The 8191-nt window shown below is 36.4% G+C and overlaps 1 protein-coding gene across 1 annotated transcript in view; it reads left to right on the top strand.

Annotated features, from left to right (window-relative positions):
• Positions 1-729: 729 nt before the first annotated feature.
• The window catches only part of LOC117173134 (fat-like cadherin-related tumor suppressor homolog), a 982814-nt gene continuing 975352 nt past the window's right edge, over positions 730-8191 (top strand). The window contains exon 1 of the mRNA XM_033361532.1: positions 730-1009. The gene's annotated coding sequence lies outside the window, so the exon portion shown is untranslated. The remainder of the gene's footprint in view (positions 1010-8191) is intronic.

The raw sequence follows: 8191 nt of genomic DNA, 5'->3' as shown, positions 1-8191 counted from the left end.
ACGTAAGTTGGGAAAGAAAAATTGAAGACCAGGTTTGGTCACGTGACCCTCTCGTCACACCAAGATAAACACAAAAAAATTGTAATAGACATTTGATATAACAGTTTTTAACACATAATGTAGAAAATTTCGCATTGTGGTCTGTGCACAAATGTGGAGGGTAATGCAAAGACCGGTAATGCAAAGGCGGATTTTTTCGAGAGTTATCGTGTTTACGGACGGACGGCCGGATGGACAGGCAGGCAGACGCCATCGCCAAAACTTTATTTTCGCATTGAGGGCAGTTTCAAAACGTGGAGATCTGTGGAAAAAAGTAGAAACCATCTAGCGATAAATTCTGAGAATATGAGGACTGATATTGTATTTTTATGGTTCCAGGGGTATAAAAGTACCAAAAAGGTACAAATGATCGAAATCAGTCAAGTGCATGAACGCAAATGTTAAACCAGAGTCGAGGCCAGAATAGCCACACAGGCCTATCTTGCTGCCTCGCTCCAGGCATCCAGACTCATAAGAGGGAGGGGGGACTTGGTGATGGAAAGGAGAGAGAGTGAGTGAGAGAGACGATTGGGGGGAGAAATATGAGAGAGGTCCCAACTGTAAAGAGATCGGGTTGGTTCGGCCGTGTAAAAGTTTGCCGTCAGTGGGGGAAGGTATAGGCTCGCCGACGTAAGCGGCTGCTCGTCGCGCTAGTTTCGGCTTGCCGCTCCGATGTGACGGTACTGTGTAAAGTGGTGTCGCTCTCATGTGTCCAGTCGCGTTTTAGTGAGTGAAAAACTGCGTGCCGTCGTGTGTTTAAGTGTTACTTCAGTGCAATCGACCATTCTTTTTCTGTTCTTTACGATTTTTGTGAAATTCAATGAAGTGTCACAATCCCAGTGTCTAGTTTATACAGTGTTAGCACGAAAAGATTCGTTTGATTCTGATTATTTTCTCAATACTCCTCACTTGTTTGCTCTTTGGATTACTTTTTACAAACTTATTTCGTCTGAGAATCTACTTTTAAAAGGTAAGCAGTACCAGTTGCGAGTTTCTTCTGAGGGACGAAAACTGTTAAAGAAGGGCCGGCGTTTTTTTCTACATAACTTATTTAAATTATTATTAATTAGCTTTGTGTGAGTATTAACTGCATTACGTGTGGTTGAATCTATCCATGCTGATCAAAGTTTCCAAAGTAGGCCTCCTCACGGTAGCACACGAAAAATAAAGAAAAATTGTAAGAAGAGATTATTTTAAAGTATAAGCTAAAGAAAAACGTACACTCTACAATAGAAAACATTCCGGATTGCTACCTCCCAAACATACCCGGTAAGAATGCTTGCATTAAAAAGTATTGAATAATTGCATTCATCCACTGGTAACGTGAGAAATATTGAATACTTCTACTGAGGTAAAAAGCTTTTTAAAACATAGCAGCGGTCATTTTACGATGTCAGGATTCATTTCCACACTGAATGTTCTGGTGAAAAATAATTTTTTGAATTTTTTATCATGACTTTATATTAATGTAGTTGATAATATTTGAATAAATCGAACATTTTACGCTGAAGAGATGTATTCTTGTATAGAATCCTACTAGATTTGGGAAATTTCATGCTTTTAGAGCGCTTTCTAATGCTTTAAGCGAAAATTGTGTTTTTAATTTCTTGGTGGTTACGTTTGGCAGCTCCGATCAGCTTTAAAAGGGATTGAAATTTTATTATTTTCGCCTTCTAATGAGGATTGAAAAACGAAGGACAGAAACGGCATTCTTAAGAATTCAAAGTTTGTAATACCTATTAATGCCAGGCTTCTTACCGGGATGGACCGAATGTTACTCTGCAACTCATTCATAGTGTATTTGGTTATCCTGCACTGGTGCACTCCGATCTGCATCGAAGCAGGTCGGAGTGAGCTTTGTAATCTTTAAGATTATAAGGGTCGGATGAAATATGCGTAAAAAATAATCCAAAAAAATGGACTGTTTTAGCGCTATGCGGCGCTAAGCGCTCAAGATCAGTGAATAAAAAGAATTACAACACATTTTGTTACAAAAGCGATGTCAACATAGAAATCACGGTTCAGATCGTGGTCTGTCATATTTTCGCCTACACCATTGACTCATAGCGCGCTTATCAAAACGGTCAAATGCGAAGCGCCCAAGATTTTAACTTTAGTAATTAATCACTTCTTTAAAGGCAGAAATGGTACCCAAAGTAACATTAGTAACTAGTACGCATCAAGAAGTGGCCAGTAACATGTTTAGCCAAAAGAATGACAATATGAGTCAACGGTGTCGACATGTTACTGACCACTTCTTGGTGCGCGTTTCGTATACAGACATCGCTTGTGTCGCTAAAGCCACTAGGATTGGTTCTATTCGCTGATCATGGGCGCTTAGCGTTCGGCCGTCTGGCGAAGGGTACACTGTTATTATCGATGTGCGCACTAGTTACTAATGTTACTTTGGATACCATTTCTGTCTTTAAAAAAGTAATTACTTAGTCAAGTTCAAATCTTGGGCGCTTAGCGTTTGATCGTTTTGAGAAGTGCGCAATGTAACTCATTGATTTGGCTAAACATATTACTGACTACTTTCTGATGCGTGATTCTTATAGTGACATCGCTTTTGTCGCTAAAGTTACTAGGATTGGTTTTATTCGCTGATCTTGAGCGCTTAGCGTTCAACCCTCTTGCGATGGGTAGAATGTTATTAACGATATGTGCGCACTAGTTAATAATGTTACTTTGGGTACCATCTCTGCCTTTATAGAAGTGATTAATTCGCAAGTTAAAATCTTGGGCGCTTAGCGTTTGATCGTTTTGAGAAGCGCCCCATAGCGCTAAAACTGTCCATTTTTTGGATTTTTTTCACGGATATTTCATCCGGCTCTTATAATCTTAAAAATTACAAAGCTTCAGCTAAATCCACTGAAAGCAATTTTCCCATACATTTAGTGCGGGGTCCTTTGTACTTTTTGAAACTTTAGCATTTTTAGCAATATTTATAATAATTATAGATGGAAAATGCCTATTGTACATTTAAGATGAGTTTTTTAATTATAAGAACTGCGCTAATAACCTAACATACAGATACCTGAAATACCAATAAAAGCTCCAAAGTTTGAAATTTTTATCATGATTGATAATAATTCAATTCAAGACATGTTATTCATTTTGTACGTACAACTTATTTATATTTTATATCTAATTTTATTGTTATTTTCTAACTGCAGTTTCGTGTAAATTGCCATTACAGTTGCCGGTACTAAAACAATGTATGAAGGCGTCGGTCGTTAGTAAACTAAACTAAATTAAAAATGGGAAAAAATAAGTGGCAAATAAATTCATTCTTATTATTCAATTCAAGGATTATTGATATATATATTCATGTAAATCATTTATATTCTAAAAATAAATAATTTAATTTTTTGAGAGTAAGAAACTTATTATTTGGCTTCGACTTATCTGCAATGTCTTAAGCAGGTAGATTGTTTTGACTCTAATATGTAATATATCAATATAATTAATAATTATGCACGTATATAATTATATAATATAATAGAACAATCAAATAAAATTCATATCCGTGAAGGACCCTAAAAAAATTCTCTAAAGTATCAATATACATCTGCAAATTAAATTTCTATAAATTTCATAAGTTTCGTTTAAATTTCATTGATCATAAATTTCGCATTTTGAAACTTTCACCGGCACATTGCTATCTACATGTGAATTCTGACATTAGGCGCCATTTTCAATAGTTCAAGTAACCGCTAATAAATGTTGTGTACATTTAGAAAATTGAATCGTTCTCTTTTTTCTCCGTTGTGCGTGTCAGCGAAGCGGAGGATATAAGAAAAGTAATGGAGGATTTTGTTTAAGTGCTTCGCTTGCAGTCCACTTTTCGCCATACAAAAATCGCGTAATCAAATGGCTTTGATCTTGTTCGTGGGTTCCAACTATACAGAGAACGGGCTTGATTCCCAAGGTGCAGCGTTTGTTGTCGCGCAAACATTTCTTTATAGTCGTTGAAAATTGTTTTGGTTCTACTTCGGCGTAAAATCGAAATGCACAAGTCGCGAAGCCGCTTGAATAGTGTCAACAAACTCGAGTTCGTTTACGTCGCCTGCATATGGGTTCTTCGTGAAGCGGGGTATGCATTGGCGCGGAAATGGAAGCAAAGGGTATAATGTGACTCACTTTCTTGCGGGGTCAATTTGTATTTTTTAAATCTGCCTTTCCAAATTAGGAAATAACTACGAGGTGGCTGGTGGATAGAACAACTTTTAAGTTCATAATTAGTATTCTTCTGGTACGAAGTGAATATTAACATTTTAAGCTTTTCCGATCAGTTCTCGAAAAGATAGTGCATAAATCCACGACTTCCAACAGTTTTTGATTATTCAGCCGTGCAAATTAGCCCGTTACGTTGCAAGAAATTTTGACGGAATTAAAACCCTTAATTTTCAACATGACCTCATGCATTATTTTAGGTGTGAATGTTGGAGGTTTTGATAGAAATATACACAATTTTCTATGCAAAACCATTTATTTAGTAACAAAAAATAATTCTTTATCTAAATATGTACACAGTGGACCATGATTTTTTTTATTCAAATAATATAAAGCGAAATCGTAAGGTAAATGCACCTGTTATCGTTCCTGCTCCTATTATCGTTCTAACTTCATTGAAATGTAATAAATAATGAATTTTTATACTTTGACTTGCAAGGAGTAATAAGTGCATTCACCTTACTCTCGCTGGTATAGAAAAAAGAGAAATATTAAATTTACCTCAAGTGTCATTTGTCGAAATACATACGTAAACCGTGGGGGGGGGGGCAAATCGACACAGACTGCACTTTGACTGTACCCTATGGCAGCGATTCCCAAACTAGTGCCGCCGGCCGATGAGGCTGCCCCGGCAGGGGGATGCCACCCCGGGCCGGGCAGCCCCCGAGAGGGAAGCCAGTCAAGACCATTACTTGCCTAGAAAAGTTAAAAATTTGAAGGAGTTTAATATCAAAAAACATCAGCTTTACAGTCAATTTAATACTAAATATTTCTCAAATTTTCAACCTTTAGAGGTAAATTAAATGTCTTTGGAATCGGAAAAATACGGAGATTCTAAATATATTACTTTCAAGTCACTGATTGCCAAATTACGAATTTTTTAATGTCACATTTTTTCCCCATTTTCTAACAAAGGACCCCTGAGGAAAGGGGTGGTCTGGCCAAGCTCGCAGGTACTGCCCTGAAAGTAGGTCGTAGGGCAGCCAGGGCTATTTTCAAAGTGCTATTTTCAAATCGCTAGTTGAAAAATTAAAAGTTTTAAAATTTCCTTATTTGGACATGCATGTGGACAAAGGACCCTTGCTGGAGTAAGCTCACTCATACTAAGGTACATGAATAGACCGAAAAATACTAAAAAAAATTAAGTCGGGTGGAGCCTCACCATAACTCAAAATTAAGCAAAAAGTTTGCCGACCACTATACTAGACTCTAGAGGGAAGACTATTGAGGGTTTATAGTGTTGGGTGGAGGAACAAAGGGAGTGGTGAGGGGGGTGGGGCATTGTTACTAAATATCTCGTTATTGGAAATATTTGAAATAACACGATAGGTCGGTAAAATCTACTAGATTGCTTACAAGACATTGAGTAGGAGTAACGAAACTTCTGTCTTAAATTTACAAGACGCGCGTAACTTGATTCATCTATTTGACCCAACTAGACCTTTTTCTCCGTTTGAACATGTTGATAAGTTTCTATACCTTGGTAGCTTCTTTACTAGGGGCGGAAAGATAGATGAGAAATTAGATAGACGCATAAACGAAAATAAGAAGGTTATTGGTAGAGCAGGGCCCCTTATTAGAAGTAAAAATATATCAAATAAAGCTAAAATGGCAATACATACATCTATATTTATACCGTCTGAGTTATACGGTAGCTAGACATGGACCTATCAAGAAAAAGATAAGAGTAAAATTAATGCAATTGACATGAGACTCTTGCACATAATATGCAGGAAAACTCTGATGGACAAAGTGAGTAATGAAATAATTCGCAAAGAATGTGGTACAGAAGAGACGCTAATAGACACATGGTAAAGAAATCGGTTAAGATGGTTCGGGCATATTGAGAGAATGCCAAATGAAGGACTAACGAACAAGTATATCAAGGTAAAGTAAATGGCAGTGTGCCCAGAGGCAGACCGCGGAAAGAATGGTTAGAATGTGTGAATAAGACCCTAGTTAGAAGAGACATAAGAAGCCACCGAAACACGAGAGCCTACATAAAAAATTGCATGGACGTAAAAGAAGCTAGAGAAGTATGCCAGGGCAGAAAAGCTTGGGGACAAATAGTTAATAAAATGAATGTATGTAGAGTGCATGACGCCTGAAACAAAAAATCTTAGACACTAGTGGAACCAAGTGCTGAAACTTACATAACGACTCTGTGAGGATCTTCACTTGGGTTGATTGCTATAAAGATTGATCAGCAACCTGGGTCGAAGAAGTGTTGCGGAATGAACGTGCTATTCAAATAAATAACATCAGAATTCTTGATAGATCTAAAAAATTTGATATCCCTTCCTCACATTACTTATTTCCCCACAGAGTGAGTCATGCCTACCCCAAAATGGAAATGGCTTAATTGTGTAATAATAATTTTTTTTCGAAATTAGAATCAAGATTTCCCTCGCTATTCTTAAACCGTTTGTAAACTTTAAGAGATATATTGTTTGCATGTTAAATCTTTGTACCTGAAGTTTGGAAAAAGTTTGACGTATTAAGTGACATGCTTCCTTTTTTGTGACGCAGTTGCCTTAATAATGACTTATTTGATCAAATGACAATTTCTAAGAGGATGAGTTTGGATGGATCCGAAAGTTTTACAGGCAGAAAAATGGGATTCTAAAAAGTATATAACAGTGTGGAAAGTGAGATGGAAGAATGGTTTGGTCACAAGGTGTACAAATTTATCCTAATTTTCTTGTGGTAATATTTTATAAAACAGTACCAAAAAAAATTAGTGCATATTACAAATGAAGCGAAGATAACTTCGTATGATGGTTTTACTAAAGGATGGAATGACGGTTTAAGTAAAAGTTAACGGTTGTTTGCAATAACGGTGTTTTTGAATATTTACAAGTCCCCTGTTATTAATTATTTTCATCCTTATAAAGTTATGTACAACGTTATTGCAACCAACTGTTCAAATCTTGAAAAACAATTAATTTTGCTACAATAATCTTCCAATTATTATATGAAGCTAAAGTAATGGCGCGTCTGCAGACTATTATTTATAAATATCTGATCAATATGTTTTAATTTAAAAATTAGTCTTCTAGAAAAGTTTTTATAGATGTGCCTGTCTCTAATTAATAAAGCAAAGTGCTTTACGTTCGAGGGTCGTTCTCACGGAGATCGCGTGCCAGTACTGCAGTTATGTTGAAAAGAAAATAGTCTACTCTCAGCTTCAGAAGATCGATGCTACAAACTTGGAAAGTTCCAAGTTCGACACTCGCAAAGGCCCGCGGGTCCATTAATCAAGTCCGCATTAAGATGAAAGTTCATCGAACTCAACTTGATTGCATGCACATTTTCAAGTCGATTAGACGTGCGACGTGCCGCTCTAGACCTTTTGTCTTTTAGAAACTATCGCAGTTACATTTTTCGATCAGAAAAAAATTCAAAAACTTAGAACTATTTCAAAATTAAAAGAAAAAAATTTTTATCAGTTTTAAAAATTTGTTGTATAATTTTCTGGTACACGTCAAGAAGAATTGCAAATTATCCTTATGACATTTTTAAATTTGAGGAAAATTAAAAAAGTCACATGCTTTTCAACATTTTGAAAGTTTAAAAAAAGGAACAAGATTCGTAAAGAGAATGTAATCGTCAAAGCCGTAGGTGCTTTGAGAACCTTCTTTAAAAACAAATCGAAAAAAATTGTTGGTAAAATTTATGGCTGTAGTTCCTTAGAAGTTAAAATCACAGTTTTTATTTGATATTTGAAAAAATGTATTTAAAGTATACGCATTAAACTTAGGAAAACGAACGCGAAGCGCGAGAGCGTACCCGCGCGCTCTGGGCGCGTGGCTCGTAACGGGTATGTGCTCGCGCAGCGTGCATGTTATTATAAAATCAAAGATTTAGGTCTAAACTAAATGAAACAAAAACAAGAAATAAACACACACACACATAT

The sequence above is a fragment of the Belonocnema kinseyi genome, chromosome 5 (genome assembly GCF_010883055.1).
Source record: "Belonocnema kinseyi isolate 2016_QV_RU_SX_M_011 chromosome 5, B_treatae_v1, whole genome shotgun sequence".
Taxonomy (NCBI): Eukaryota; Metazoa; Arthropoda; class Insecta; order Hymenoptera; family Cynipidae; genus Belonocnema; species Belonocnema kinseyi.
Note: the sequence above shows the minus strand (reverse complement) of the source record. Positions and strands in the feature narration are given on the sequence as shown.